Source organism: Vipera berus (genome assembly GCF_964194415.1).
Source record: "Vipera berus genome assembly, chromosome: 3".
NCBI classification, from domain to species: domain Eukaryota; kingdom Metazoa; phylum Chordata; class Lepidosauria; order Squamata; family Viperidae; genus Vipera; species Vipera berus.
Window position 1 is genome coordinate 21693820 of NC_138204.1, and position 16098 is coordinate 21709917.

Below are 16098 nucleotides of genomic sequence, written 5' to 3' on the forward strand. Positions count from 1 at the left end.
CAGGCAGCAACTGTTCAGCATAATCTATTGCAGTATATGGCTCTCTTCCCAAGAAGTCCAGCTGCCAATCTTTTTTTCTTACACAATTACAGTGTTTAATTATTTCACACATACGGGTCTTATCTGCATCAAATAAAGCTTTTTGGAGAGCCGGTCCTGGTTGCTCTTAATCAGTTGTAGTTTTATTTCAATAAAACTTTTCCATAGTGTAATGATTCGAAAACTCATTTTTTTTAATTTCATCATTTAAGACTTGCTTTGGATTCCGCCCATATGTGAAGTTATGTTCTTGCAAACTAGTGTAACTTATTCATGTACCATTATTTTTAACTTTTTTAAAAAAAATACACATTCAGTCATCTATGCATTTTTCTTGTTCTTTTATTTAAATAAGAAGATACAGAAACAAAAATGTTATTCCAGGAGAATTTCTAACAAACACTAAAAAAAAAAACCTTTACACTTGGCTAAAAGCATTTATGGGGGAGGTGGGTTACTTTAAAATATTAAGTTAAATAATTGCAAAAGGATCTGGATTTTATTTGCCGTACAGAGTATATGGATTTATAGAAATAGAAATCTACTATAAATTATTTAGAAGCAAGTGCCACTGACTTCAACAGGTTTGCTTCCTAGTAAGGGAATTGATGAAATGGGATAAGCTGACTGTGGCAAGAAAAGTAACTGACTAAATTGATGGATTGATTAAGGAGCTGCATGGCTTCAGTTCAGAGATTCAGTTGAATTACTGACTCCAATTGACTTTCTCATTTGGATTGATGGGTCAATTTTATTTTCAAAATCAGTACAAATTTTCAAGTTGAATCAATCTGATTCTTTGATTGAAACTGTCAAATCAGATCAGCTTTTAAACTGAGCTGATGATCCAAAGTTGAACCTATAATTTAGACCCGTGTTGGCGAGCCTATGGCACGTGTGCCACAGGTGGCACGCAGAGCCCTCGGCCTTCACCTGAGTTTTATAAAACCTTGTCACTTTAGGCCTACAACAGTGTGTGAAAAAATAAAATAAAAAAATGGTGATATCCATTTAGCTCTATGACTTCATGGTGACCTAACCCTAACCCTAAGTGGAATTTTCCTCCAATGGGATTTTCCCATGTATTTTACCAGGAAGCATAGATAGGGCAGCCTAGAAAGGTAAGTGCCCTCCTAACCATGCCCAAGTACTCCAGGTTTTTTGGCGAAGTCCATTTTCCTATACAAGTTCATGGTGATCAAACCCTAACCATAAGTGGAATTTTCCTCCAATGTGTTTTTCCCATGTATTTTACCAGGAAACGTACAGTAGATAGGGCAGCCTAGAAAGCTAAGTGCCCTCCTAACCATACCCAATTACTCCAGGTTTCTTGGCGATGTCCATTTTCCTGTATGAGTTCATGGTGACCTATCCCTAACCCTAAGTGGAATTGTCCTCCAATGGGATTTTCCCATGAATTTTAACAGGAAACATAGATAGGGCAGCCTAGAAAGATAGTTGTCCTCTTAACCATAACCAAGGACTCCGAGTTTCTTGGCGATGTCCATTTTCCTGTATGAGTCCATGGTGACCTAACCCTAACCCTAAGTCGAATTTTCCTCCAATGGGATTTTCCCATGTATTTTACCAGGAAAAGTAGATAGGGCAGCCTAGAAAGATAGTTGCCCTCCTAACCATACCCAAGCACTCTGGGTTTTTTGGCGATTTCCATTTTGTGGTTTGAGTTCATGATGATCTCACCCTAGCCCTAAGTGGAATTTTCCTCCAATGGGATTTTCCCATGTATTTTACCTGGAAACATAGATAGAGCTGCCTAGAACAGTAAGTGCCCTCCTAACCATGCCCAAGTACTCCAGGTTTTTTTGGCGAAGTCCATTTTTTATACAAGTTCATGGTGACCAAACCCTAACCATAAGTGGAATTTTCCTCCAATGTGTTTTTCCCATGTATTTTACCAGGAAACATAGATAGGGCAGCCTAGAAAGGTAAGTGCCCTCCTAACCATACCCAATTACTCCAGGTTTCTTGGCGATGTCAATTTTCCTGTATGAGTTCATGGTGACCTATCCCTAACCCTAAGTGGAATTGTCCTCCAATGGGATTTTCCCATGTATTTTACCAGGAAACATAGATAGAGCAGCCTAGAATGGTAAGTGCCCTCCTAACCATACCCAAGCACTCCGAGTTTGTTGGCGATGTCCATTTTCCTGTATGAGTTCATCGTGACTTAACCCTAACCCTAAGTGTAATTTTCCTCTTTGGGCCACGGCCACTCGGCTCCTGGCAATACATAATTGGGTTTTAGGTCGCAGTTTGGGCACTCAGTCTCTGAAAGTTTTGCTATGATTGATCTAGACCAATGGCAAGTTCCCTTCATTAGCTACAATCAAGCAGAGGCTAGACAGCCACTTGTCTGCAATGATTTAATGTGGATTCTTGCACTGAGCAGGGCATTGTACTCAGTGGCCTAAATTGCCTCTTCCAACATTATAACTCTAGAACAGTCAGTTTTTACACCCCTGAAACTCAGCCATCCATTTAAGTCAAAATTAAGCAATCCATATGATGGCTTAATATGTTGTTATGTGAAACAAAACTGTTGTCAGGCTAAGCCCGAGAACAACACAGAACAATTCAGCTAGTGTTCAATTCTTTTATTTGTTTACACAGAAGAGACAGAATCATTACAGACTAAACCTTAGTACTTTCAGTCTAATGGATATACCCCGGGAGATTCTAGCAATATCCTTACTCTCTTCCTCTTTCTCCTATCCAGTTCCAGACTGTGCTGCCTCTTGGCTCCCTCCCTTTCCGCTACGCACTTCCTCCTTCCTGGAAAACTACTGCTTCACTGTAATTCATCACACCGGTTCCCACTCCGTAGGCACTGTCTTTCACCTGTAGATGGTAACTCTGTGTGTTCCTAGCATTTTGATTCTTTGAGTTGAAATTACATATGCTGGCAGTGTGAAGCCATAGAGCAGTGATGGCGAACCTTTTAGAGACCGAGTGCCCAAACTGCAACCCCAAACCCACTTATTTATCGCTGGGTGCCAGGTGGGCATGGCCTAATGGGTGGGTGTGGCTGTGGTGGTCATGGAAGATTGGGTGGGTGTGGCCAGGGTTGGTGTGGTCACTTCAGTGTCACTCGTGGGGAGGGACACCTGTGGGGGGTAGCTGGTTGAAGTGGGACAGTTGCCACCTCTGAGGCATGGAGCAGGTGCCCACAGGGAGGGCTCTGAGTGCCGTCTCTGGCACCCGTGCCATAGGTTTGCCACCACTGCCAGAGAGTGACATCTGCTTATATAGTAAGTAGCCAAGAGCTCCCTTCTAAATTTTCCTCCTCCTTCCTCATGTTTCTAAGGACTACATGGATGTGTCCAAGTAGTTTAATTGGGAGCAATATGAATGTGACTTTCCACTTCCTTCTTCTGAGAGGTTGTTGTGACTTCCCCAAGATTTTCTGCTTCTTCCATCCAAATCCTAAACAGATCTAACATTTAATCCCTCTTAAGTCTTCTGATATCCATCAAGCTTGGCAAGGAGCTGCTTCCTGCAGCAACTTCTGTGAATAAACTGCAACAAGCAGGAAGTCCTCAGGTTACAATGGCAATTGGGACTGGAATTTCTGTTGCTAAGCAATGCAGTCATAAAACGCAATGTCACTTGACTTCATTGCTTAGCTGCAGCAATTCTGACTGACCCAGTTGCAGTCATTAAGCACTATGCAGTAATTAAACAAGGACCCCATATGATTGCAACTTCTAACTTCTTGCTTGTGGGAAACCAACAGGGAACATCAAAAACTATAATGATGTGATGTGGATGCTTCAATGTTGGAACTCTGGGGATTGGTTGTTGTTGTTGTTTTTTGATGCACTGAGCATTCTTCAGCCCTTCCTGCTTTAATTCTTCTGGGCTTCTCGTTTCATATCTGAGTCTTTTGTTTTCCCATATGTTTCTCATTTGATTTTAGCAATGGAGAAACTGCCAGGAGAGTGCAAAGGGTCAACCTGTGACCATGGGACACTGCAGTCACGTGGGATTTACCTAACAATGGCAGCTGGGACTGCTGGAACCGCCATCATAACTGCCCTGAGTCCTTCGGGAATAGGGCGGTATAGAAATTTAATTAAATAAATAAATCATAAGTTGGTAGAGTCACATGATGTTGCATCTTATGACCACATCATTTAATGACAGATTCCCTATCCCTATTTTCTTTGGCACGGAAATATTTATTTATGTTCTGTCTTTTCTGCTGAGAGTTGAAATTATCCCTTAAATTTATTCTCACAACATCATTTTAAAATAATTTGCACTGTAAGTCTACAGCTCCATCAGCTCAGCCACTAGACCAGTATTTTTCGAACTTGGCAATTTTAACATATTAGCTGAGAATTCTGGGAGTTGAAGTCCTTACATTTTAAAGTTGCCAAATTTGAAGAAAAGATGCTAGACTGTATGGCTAACTTGTATTGTGCTTGCCTAGTCAGGAAAATATGTATTTGAGAGTAATAACAACTTACAAATCTAACCACAAAACTCTATGGGAAGATGCACTTACTTTATTCGTGGTTTTTAAATGGGAATTTGAGACATCATACCTATTCCAGTATCAAAAATGTCAGATAGTCTTGAACACTTATCTGAATCATTGTTGAATAAAGTTTGTTTTTCAATCTTTGATTTGTTTCCTGTTCATATCCCAATGGGCATAATTATACTAGGACTTCTAGTCTGCCAATCATGGCTTCTTTGAGTTCCTGTAAGCTCCTGCTCATGGTATTAGAGATAGCCACCTTACTTTCTATTGTCCTTTTTAATATCTTCTCATTATATCTCTGAAATATCTAAGCTTTAGATATTTGTGGTGGGATTCAAATATGTGAACAACCGGTTCTCTGTGTGGATGCCGCTTCCGGAAGTCCATCTTGGGCCTGGGCAACAAAAAATTAGCTACCGGTTCTACCTAACTGGTGAGAACTGGCTGAATCCCACCACTGCTTCTTTTGCCTTTTGCATTTCAGTTTTTGCTTCATCTTTAATAATTTCACAAATATGAGTTTTCATGCATTCTGGTGATCATATCCAATGCATTAAATATAATGTTTATCTTCACTTTATATTCATATGGAATATTGCTGGAAATATTGTTGGTCTGATGATTTTATTAGTATTTATATTTTAAACTGTAATTTTGCAAGAAAATATCCAGGAATTGTGGGGCAATGTACAGTAGATCCTTTCCCCACCCCCAGCTGAATAGAACTTCATTTGTGCTTACAGATCAGAGTCAGTGTGACTACTGTTCTCCAGCTTGTGAAATCCATGTATAGAGTCATTTTTAGGTTATTGGAAGGAGCTATAAATATTCTGTATTCTTGACAGAGTGAGCGCCTGTTACTCGTCCCAGCTTCTGCCCACCTAGCAGTTCGAAAGCACGTAAAAATGCAAGTAGAAAAATAGGGACCACTACGGTGGGAAGGTAACAGCGTTCCGTGCGCCTTTGGCGTCTAGTCATGCCGGCCACATGACCACGGAGACGTCCTCGGACAAGCGCTGGCTCTTCGGCTTTGAAACGGAGATGAGCACCGGCCCCTAGAGTCGGAAACGACTAGCACGCATGTGCGGGGGAACCTTTACCTTTACCTTTACCTTATTCTTGACAGAACTTTATTAGTTTGTTTCCTGTGTCTTTTGCATACCAGGTCTGCATTTTTTCCATTATTCTAAAACCTATTTTTCCTCAACTTTAGCATTCCAGTTGTCTATAATTAGCATGGAGGTATTTGTTTGTTTTTGTGATAGGTTGACAAAGTATTGCAAGTTTCCATAAAATAATTCAAATTTGGCTTCATTTCCATTGAAGCATAGATTTGGATCTTCCTACTATTGTTTGGCTTATTTTGAGCTTGAACTGAGATATGATTTCTATCATTTTGTGGGGTTTTACCTGAACCCTGGACAGCCTTTTATTAATAATGAAAGCCATTCCATTTTCTTTTCTGATTTTCTTGTTTGCAGTAGAAGATCTGATTCTTTTCTGATGTGAACTGTCCATTTCAGTTATTTGATTTCCTTCCTGAATGTTCAGTGTTGGCACTTCTATTCTGGCATCAAGTTTGCCTTAGTTCACACTTTTGGCATTCCATGTATCAGTAGATGTACATATCTTTGCATCATCAAATTTTGCTTTTGGGCACATCAACAGCTGGATATTCTTTTGGGTTTAATTCAGCCACATCATAAGCACCAGTACCAACACTCCAGGACTCTGGTCTTCTCCGGTAGCTTGTTGGATATTTTCCTGCTTGGGGAGCTCATCTTCCATTATCATATTGACACTCTCTTGATTTTGAATGTTCTTTTGTCGTTATTTTTCTATGGCCCTGTCTTATTAATGTTTACCTAGAAGCTAGCTTTATTATTTTCATTGACATATTGACCTAACTAAATTAGTTTAGTCATTTCTATATTTCAGGAAATGCTGGCATTTCTTGTTTAGCAATTTTTAAACTACAAATTTAGATCACTAAACTACAAGTTCCTGAATTCTTGTACTGATTTACACATTGTACTAAGTCATGGTTTAAGTACAATTTATTAAATAAACATTAATTGGCTGAATTTGCAGAGGATGCTAAGCATACTTTACAAGCTGCCGTTGTGAGGTTCACATAAAATGCTAAGCTGTGAGCAAACAAAATCTCCTTATGGCTCAGGATGTTTTATGAACTAGTCTTTGAGGAAAACCAGGACCATCAGAATGGTATGAAATCATGCCTGTTATACAGAGATGTTTCCAGTGAACTCTTAGCCTCCTGAACAATGGGGTCTTAAAAATGGTCTACTGATGTAATATTTTAATTGCAAAGTGAAATTATATTTCTCAAGGTACATCTGAAGCATGCTTTTTATCTGTAGTAGTATTACATAGATTTATTTTATTTTATTACTTGATTGTTAAATTCCGATCTGAATTAGTTTAAAAGAACTAATTAAGAAGAAATGTGAACTGTTTTTTCTACTATATTTCTGAAAAAGGAGATGGTGGTTTTATCAGGTGTTGAAAAACAGGGTGGATTGATTTTTTAAAAAAAAAATGCTGACCTTGCTACTATTAAAATAGGCAAATGTGGGTTAACTCAGATTTCATTTACCTCCGGAATGAGGGCTATTATTAAAATGGATGAAAAAAACTTGATGCTATAGATCACAGGTGTCAAACTTGCTGCATCACGTGACATGTCACGACGTACTGCAACTTTTTTTGCATTGCCAGAGCTGGGGTGGGCGCAGCCTCTGCATGATGCAGCTAGCCTGCAGGCTGGCAGTTTGACACCCCTGCTATAGATGATTTAGAAATATTCTAATGGCACATTTGGAACCCTTAAAGATTAATATATTTTGGAGAACAATGTATTGTGCAATGGCTAATAGTGAGCTAAGCTGGGAGATATAGTTCATTGGCTTCTGGAAGATCACACGTTGTGCTATCATGCTTAAGAGGCTTCACAAATGAGCATGCTAATGTATGCCTACCAACTCCCTATGTAAATAGATGTGGCTACCAATCTGGTTAACCAAACTACCAAGTTGGTGTGATGGCTTTATGCAGGAATCTGCCTTCATTTGTAAAGCTTACAAAATAGACAAAATAGGAAACATGACCAGATTAATTCATTCTACTTTATTGCAAGACTGTGTTAACAGAATCTTGCAAATCTGAAAACACAATTTTCTGCCCAACTCCTAAGAAATCAGGGACAATCTAAGCCTGTTGATTTGCCTACTATCCAGTTCCACACTATTCTTTCTGTTATCTGACCATTCCCTAGATAGCATCTCTGGACCTAATCTCCCAAAATCACTCCCACATACCATCAAGTTGCCAGAAAACAAAAGACTTTGCCTGTTTGCTGATTGCTTCATTTGTTGGCTTCTTCCAAGCAGAGAAAAGTATAATCCTGCATAAAGAACTCACATTCAGCTTAGCTACCTGTCTTGGTTAGCCAAACAGACTTGGAACAAATTTCATTAGCCAGATGGACTTGATGCCACATAGAATTAAAGTCAGTCCATCCTTACCTCTCACACAATTGAGATAAAGGCCTCGAGAAGTTCTGTGGAAATCATCACTATGGCTACTTTGGTCATAAATAACATGCTGGTTGCCAAGCACCCAAATTTTCATCGCATGACCATGGGGATGCTCTGACAGTTGTAAATTCAAGAACCAGTTGTAAGCTACTTTTTTCAGTGCTGTTGTAACTTTGAATGGTTAGAAAGATGAAGATACAGTGAAAGACGGGATACGCATATGCCTTGTGAGCACCTCATATTTAACACAAGTTGAAGAATTCCACATTCCACTTCTTAGACCTCCACTGAAATCCTTTTCTCCACTAAAGGAAATTTCAAAAGCAAATCTTCTTTTACTTACTGAATGAAAACTAGTAGACAAAAATGTGAATTTTTCAGCAAAGGATGAAAATGGGATACATGCAGATAGATGTGGCAACACAGTATTTTTGTTGCATTTTTTCCCTATACAATATGTATAGGAAATATATATGTTACAGTACATTCAGTTAGTAAGTTTTTTTCTTAAAGCCTTTAAGTCACAGGCTTTGTATAAATAAAGAAATGAATCTATCAATCAATCAATCTCCTCTCCTGGAGCCACCAGTTGTGAGTTGGGCGGTCATAAAATATTATTTAATAAATTAAATAGGTAGATAAATCCAACAAGTAAAGAAAAGCTTTCCCTGATGTATGTTTGCTTGTTTATATAATACTGTCATTGAGCATGATGGTACGTAAGAAAGCAATGGTAGATTCTTGCCTCAAGTAGCCAATTTATTTCAGTTGTACATTAGAACTGGAACTGCAAGAGGAGTCACACTAAAGGATCCATGGGGAAAGTTTGGGGAATGACCTTGTTGACATGAGTAGTGTGCTATTGCAACTGAAAACTGTACATTGCTTTTTCCCAGAGAAATGCATTGGGAGATTTTTCTGGAATTCCTTTCTCTGAAGCTCCTGGACTAACGCCATCCATCTTTCAAATTAGTCTTTCTTTGGCTGGTTTTCCCCCTGCATCAGATTTGGTCGTGTTCTGTTCAGTTTTCAGAGAGTTATAATAAAAATGGGATGTTTATTCATGATGTGTTTATACATTTAAATAATTAATATTGCAAACTGGATTGAAAGTAGATATACTAGAGTTTCAGATAGTGACTGAAATAGAAGAAGTCACTTTTCTTAGATGAGACAATAAGAATTTTACTTCTTGTTTAAGCACTGTGGACATAAGGCTCCGTCTCTCAAAATGACTATTGTGTGAAATAGATTAAAATAGATGATCTGGAAAATGTCAGCTTTCTAAACTCTGATATGACTCCATCTGAGTCTAATCCTTCCTAGCTGACCATAAACAAATGCCTGTCTTTAAATATGCACCAGTGTAAATAATTGTTTAATAGCTGGAGCACATACATTTAAAAAGACTAAGGTTCCCTTTGCTTCATTTCTACCTGTTGTTATCCTAGTGAGAAAGTGAATAATCCTCCACATACCCATTCATCAAAGGCTTACTTTATGAGAAGTAATGGGCTCACATGGCCTCAGTTCAATATCTGGAGTCCATGTAATTTGAAATGATAATTCCCATCATTAATTAGTACACCACGACATAGTTCTTCTGCAAGTAAAGCCATAAAAGTTCTCTAATATAAACAAAGGGGGGCAGCTCCGAATTCTATTTGGACAGATGTATTACTTGATTATGGAGCAGAAGACCTTGTCTGGGCTCTGAGCCATGAAAGATTAATATTCAATGCACACTGTTTTCTCTTTGGATAATATAACTTTCCCTGTTTTTATTTTTCTTGATACTCTCTAGGATAAAAGCCTGCTGCCTGTAGACAAGAACATTTTGCATTAAAGCCCAGAATTATACAGGTAGTCTTCCACTTAGGACCACATTGGACCCAGAATCTTGTTCATTGAGCCAAGCAATTGTTAAGTGAGATGCCACATGACTGCTTTGCTCAATGACTGCAATGCCAGCTCTACCAGTTGTGATCATTAAGTGGACGTAGAGAGGGTTGAACCTCTCTGTGATAGGGCAGGGGAAGGTCCCAGACTTCTCAATCCACCTGGAAGGCCCAGGCCATCTCCCTTCCCCATTGTGGAGAATGATCGCAAGCTGGCTGCTAGCACTTTTACCATCATTCTGAAAAAGCTCAGAATGCTGGTGTTTGATAATACTTTGTTAATATTTTCACCAGATTTGAGGTCTGTTCCTCCCGCACACAGGAGGATTTTGCCTTCCTCACACGAAGAGAAATCCCTCAGCGTCCTGGAGGGAATAGACCTCAAATCCAACATCCCCTCTACTTGTAACCTTCCCTGCCAGTTTGCCTGAAATTTGGTCATGGGGAAAACAGGGTGTGTGTGTGTGCATGCATGCAATGTTTTAAAATGGCCTGCAGTGCTTCATAGGCTACAAATCACTCTTTCTGAAGCCATTGTGACTGCGAACTACCTGTAATCACTTCATTGATCTGACAGTTGCTGACTTTTTCAAGTGTGGCTTCAGTTTTCTCATGCAACATATATAGTTCTAGTGTGATGTTTGCTGCTGTCATTTGAAAGAAGATGATTGCAAAAAAAAAAGTGGATCAAGTTGCCAAAGAAGTAAACATGGATTCATATTGCAAATGAAGCAGCATTCCTAGCTTGGGAAGTATAACTGAGTTATCCAGCTTTACAGTCCTCTTGTAATGGCAGTTACCAAGGTTGCAGGCTGCCTCAAACATAATCCTTGTTTAGTGACTAATTGGGACCAGCATTTTGGTCTTTTTGTGGTCACTAAATGAAACTATCACTATGCTTTTAATCTGACTTCAGCTTTGCTTTGCAAACCTGCAAAAAGTTACTTTTTCATCACTGTCGTAACTGCGAACAGTCACTGTCCAAGGCAGCTGCTAAACAATGACTACCTGTATATTGAATCAGGCCATCTGTTCCTGTAGCTCTGAAAGGTGTATGCCAAAGATCTTTTCCTTATAAAGACCACTTACACGCAAGAGAATTCTAATGGAGGAGAGGATAAATCACTAACGATAATAGAAATCAACTACTACAGAGACAGACTCTATAGTACTGCTGATAGAAACTTGGATTGGAATGCTCCTCTGTGGCATTTCACCCTCCTTTAGCTGGATTCACCAATGAGCTTGGTTATTTGTTGGTTTGGGCTTAGCATATTGTGTGAACCCAGATATTGTAGCTTCTTTAACAAACTATGGATAAATGATTTAATAAGTGTTTGCATCTCTCTCTCTCTCTCTCACACACACACACACACACACACACACACAGAGAGAGAGAGAGAGAGAGAGAGAGAGAGAGAGAGAGAGAGAGAGAGAGAGAGAGAGAGAGAGAGAGAGAGAGCTATTCCCAGAAAAGTACTCTTGAGAAGCAAGGATTGATTTGCAGCTCCTAGGGGTTCATGTTCCTAATTCCTTATCCAGGATCAATATGTTGACTTGCAGTTGCTTTTCGTGCAAATAACATTCCAAACTCTGTCAGCTGCAAAAAGCAAGGCCTGTATGAAAGTTCCTTTTGCAAATATGAAGATTGAATACCACTGAGCTACTGACCATTTTATAAAAGTGGCTGAGGACACTTTTTTATCTTAACAGTCAGAAAGAACTCTCTTAAGGGTCCAGCATTGCCCAGGTTCATAAGCCAGAGGTTGGATCAGGTTAAGCCTTCCAGTTCTCACAAGGGTTCTGGGATTTGGGGTCTAAATCAATAGTTGAATGTATATGATTAAATTGGAAAATTAGGTCAGAAGCTCCATGATGCACGGAGGTGAGATAAGGACAGTTCAAAGAAAGTTGACACTGTGGAAAAGATCAGAGATTGAATAGGAATAGGCCAAAGCCAATTAGCAGTACTGATCAGAGATGCTCTCCTGAGGGATTCTCTGTAGGGTTTTTTTCCTTCATGGTCCTTGGTGCCAAGTGGTCAATATTTGTATTTCCTAGAATGATTCTGATATAATAATAATAATAATAATAATAATAATAATAATAATAATAATAATAATAATAATTATTATTATTATTATTATTATTTTATTTATATACCGCCCTTCTCCCGAAGGACTCAGGGCGGTGAACAGGGCAGATATATAAAAAATACAAAAATACAAAAGTTAAAAGAAAATTAAACATATGCCCAGCTAAAAACAATAAATACAGATATTAAAAATGACATAAAAACCCAACCCATCCCCCTTCAGGCCAGGCCGGCTTGTTCAAATAAGAATGTCTTCAGATCACGACGGAAGGAGCGAAGGTCGGGCACCATCTGGAGCTCAACCGGCAGCCGATTCCATAGCTCCGGGGCGCCCACAGAGAAGGACCTCCCCCTGGGGGCCACCAATCGACATTCTCTGATCGGTGGCACCCTGAGGAGGCCCTCTCTGTGGGAGCGCACAGGGCGGAGGGAAGTTGATGCCGGCAGCAGGTGCTCCCTAAGGTACTCCGGACCCATGCCATGTAGGGCCTTAAACACCATTACCAGTACCTTGAATCTCACCCGGACGACAACTGGTAACCAATGCAGCTCACGGAGCAGAGGTGTAACATGGGAGTATCGGGAGACTCCCAACACAACTCTCGCGGCTGCATTCTGTACCAGTTGGAGCCTCCGAGTGGTCCTCAAGGGCAGCCCCATGTAGAGGGGGCTTAGAAAGGTCATTCTAAGACCTTTCATTTCCAGTTATGGTATGAGCAGTGCTAAATGCAGGAATGGCTGTGCTCCTGTCACCTCAGCTGTCATCAGAGGAACAGTACCACAGAATAAAGTTTACGGAAGGAATTGGTTGCTAAAGGAGCTTCCTAACAGACACTGGTGTGCTGTGGCCTCTCAAGCTCAGACCTTCTGTGATCGTGAATGAATTTCTTCAAGCAATATGGATCCTTTAAATATATGGGATGGGGGTGGGGAATAAGCATCTTTTGTACTGAGAGGTCCTTTGTGTTGTCTGAGCTTGGTTGTTTTCTTGCAGATGTTTCATTACCCATACTAGATAACATTATCAGTGCACTGTGCAATGAATCGGTGCATTGAGCACTGATTATGTTATCTAGTATGGTTAATGAAACGTCTGCAAGTAAACAGCCAAGCTCAGAGAGTACCAAGGAGTCCTCATTTTAACCCTGAGCTACAAATATTCTCCTTTACTGTACTTTTGCACTGCTATATACAGAAACAGATGCTGGTTGATTTGGAGTTGAATGCAGATTTTTTTTTCTTAACTCATGTGCTCTTTAAAATTCCAGTTTTGATCATGTTTGACAAGGAGTGACTTATAGATTAGCTCTCCTTCCTACAGATATAGGAAGATTTTGTAATCTCTGTTTTGAGATGGCACCTTGGCGCTCTCTCTCTGTGTGGGGGGTGGGCAGGGGGAGGGCACAAGTGGAGTATACAGACACGTTTTATTTAATTGTGTCTTAACTGTGAAATAATGGAGCTATTATTTGTCCATTATTTTTCCACCTGCTGTCCCAGGATGGAAAAGGAGAGTGAAAATATTTTAGATTAATATATTGAAATCTGCCATTTAAATATAGTAACATTGTAGGAGCAAAAGAAAAAAAAAGACTGTCAGGGAGGATATGTATTCGTACCTGTGTCTGTATTTTTGAGCCTCTGTATAGTTTTTAAAAAGACATTGGTGCCCAGTCTAATGTTAAATTGCAAGATGCTTGATAAACTTTTCTTGGTATATTTCTGAATGCTAGGGAGACTGTCTGTACTAAAAGAATAAAGGTAGAGGTAAAGGTTTCCCCGCACATGCGTGCTAGTCGTTTCCAACTCTATGGGCCAGTGCTTATCTCCGTTTCAAAGCCAAAGAGCCAGCGCTTGTCCGAGGACGTCTCCGTGGTCATGTGGCCGGCGTGACTAGACGCCAAAGGCGCACGGAACGCTGTTACCTTCCCACCGGAGTGGTCCCTATTTTTCTACTTGCATTTTTACGTGCTTTCGAACTGCTAGGTTGGCAGAAGCTGGGACGAGTAACAGGCGCTCACTCTGTTATGCGGCACTCAGGATTCGACCTGCCAAACCGCTGACCATCTGATCGACAAGCTCAGCATCCTAACCCACTGAGCCACCGCGTCCCTTAGTAAAAGAATAGCTTCAGGTTATTGGGAGTCACATGCATTGTATTAAAATGACCCACTTGATCTAATTTTAGAACTGGCATCTGGGTTATAAATGATGTTTCAAACTTAGGCAGATCCACTGGGCTGTGAGAATGGGCTGGTGGGGAGTGTGTGTGTGTGGGGGGGGGTTAATGTCGGAAATAGGCCTTCATATTTTGTGGCTTACAGAGGAAGCACAGTATTAGCAGTCAGCAGAAAGTGCCAAGGTCACAGATAGCATAACAATGTTTCTAGGCAGATTCTGATTACCAGATACCCTCTTAATGTTGTACATCTGCCCTCTTGTCAGTCTATCCTTTCTGGCAACTTGCACACTCTGGTGCATTATTCATCTATTTCTGTTGGCATGTTTTCCTTTTCCCTCTCAATTTTCAAGAGCATGAAAAGTCAAATGCAAAGAAAAATGCATCAGGAAATTCTGATGATCTATAAAGTTTATCTTCCATTTTCCCAAGCTGGTATTCTTCAGATATATTTGGTTCTATTGAGAATTCCAAACAGCATGACTAAAAGTCCCAAAACATGTACAATAGGCTGAAATTGGCAAGCCTTATACATGGTTTGCCACGTGCTCTAGCAATAATATAACTGTTCAGAACATTAGCATCATGGTTGTGCTAGTGATAACAGCAAAAGCAGAGCTAAGAACTTATGCACATATTTTTTCCATTACCAATGACCAGGTGTCCTCCTAACATACGTATCCACTCAATAATTTACTCCCCTAATAATTATCTGTGAATGGGAGGGGGGAATCCAGCATCTTTCATTTGCTGAGAATAGAAAACAGCTGCTGGAAATAAATGAATGGCTGAGAGGCTGGATTGCTGGGGATCCCTTTGAAGAGGAGTCTCATCCCTGCTGCTTGTGAATTTAACCCCTTAAAAGCTTCTTTCTTTTCTTCCCTCCCCCCCTTTCTCCCTATTTTCCCTCCCTTCATTTTTCCACATCTTTAACCAATTCCCCCCCCAGTTATCCTTTCTTTTATCCCTTGTCACTTCCTTTTCCTTCCCACTCCCCCTTCTTTTCCTTTTCCTGTTTGCATGTGGAGGGTTTTTCTGCACTGAGAGTGATTTGTGTACAAGATAGAGGATGCTTTGTAAATGCAGCAGGTGATCAGTTTTGTAAATTGAGTACTTTGTTTTATAGGCAGCTAGTCAGTGGGTTAGGACGCTGAGCTTGTCGATCAGATGGTCGGCAGTTTGGTGGGTCGAATCCCGAGTGCCGCGTAGCAGAGTGAGCGCCTGTTACTCGTCCTAGCTTCTGCCAACCTAGCAGTTCGAAAGCACGTAAAAATGCAAGTAGAAAAATAGGGACCACTACGGTGGGAAGGTAACAGCGTTCCGTGCGCCTTTGGCGTCTAGTCATGCCGGCCACATGACCACGGAGACGTCCTCGGACAAGCGCTGGCTCTTCGGCTTTGAAATGGAGATGAGCACCGGCCCCTAGAGTTGGAAACGACTAGCACGCATGTGCGGGGGAACCTTTACCTTTACCTTTTAGTCTGAATAAGCAGTTATTAATTCAGTATTTAGCTTTTGTCCTGTTGCTGCCCTTTTTTTCCTAGCATAGCTTCTGGTAAGCATATACGCAATTGCCTATACCAGGGGTAGGCAACCTCGGCTCTTTTATGACTCATGGAGTTCAACTCCCAGAATTCCTGAGTCAGCTATGTTGAAGTTGAAGTCCATGAGTCATAAAAGAGCCGAGGTTGCCTACCCCTGGCCTATACAGAGTAACAATAACAAAATAACAAAGTTGGAAGGGACCTTGGGGTTTTAAAATATTGTTAATTAGTTTTATACCACCACAATTGTACAATTCTCACAGTGCCCAATATACATTT

The 16098-nt window shown here is 40.4% G+C and overlaps 1 protein-coding gene across 1 annotated transcript in view; it reads left to right on the forward strand.

The window, feature by feature from the left end:
* The window catches only part of KCNB1 (potassium voltage-gated channel subfamily B member 1), a gene marked incomplete at both ends in the record, with an annotated part of 168507 nt that overhangs the window by 17911 nt on the left and 134498 nt on the right, over positions 1 to 16098 (forward strand). The gene's annotated exons all lie outside the window — the stretch shown is intronic.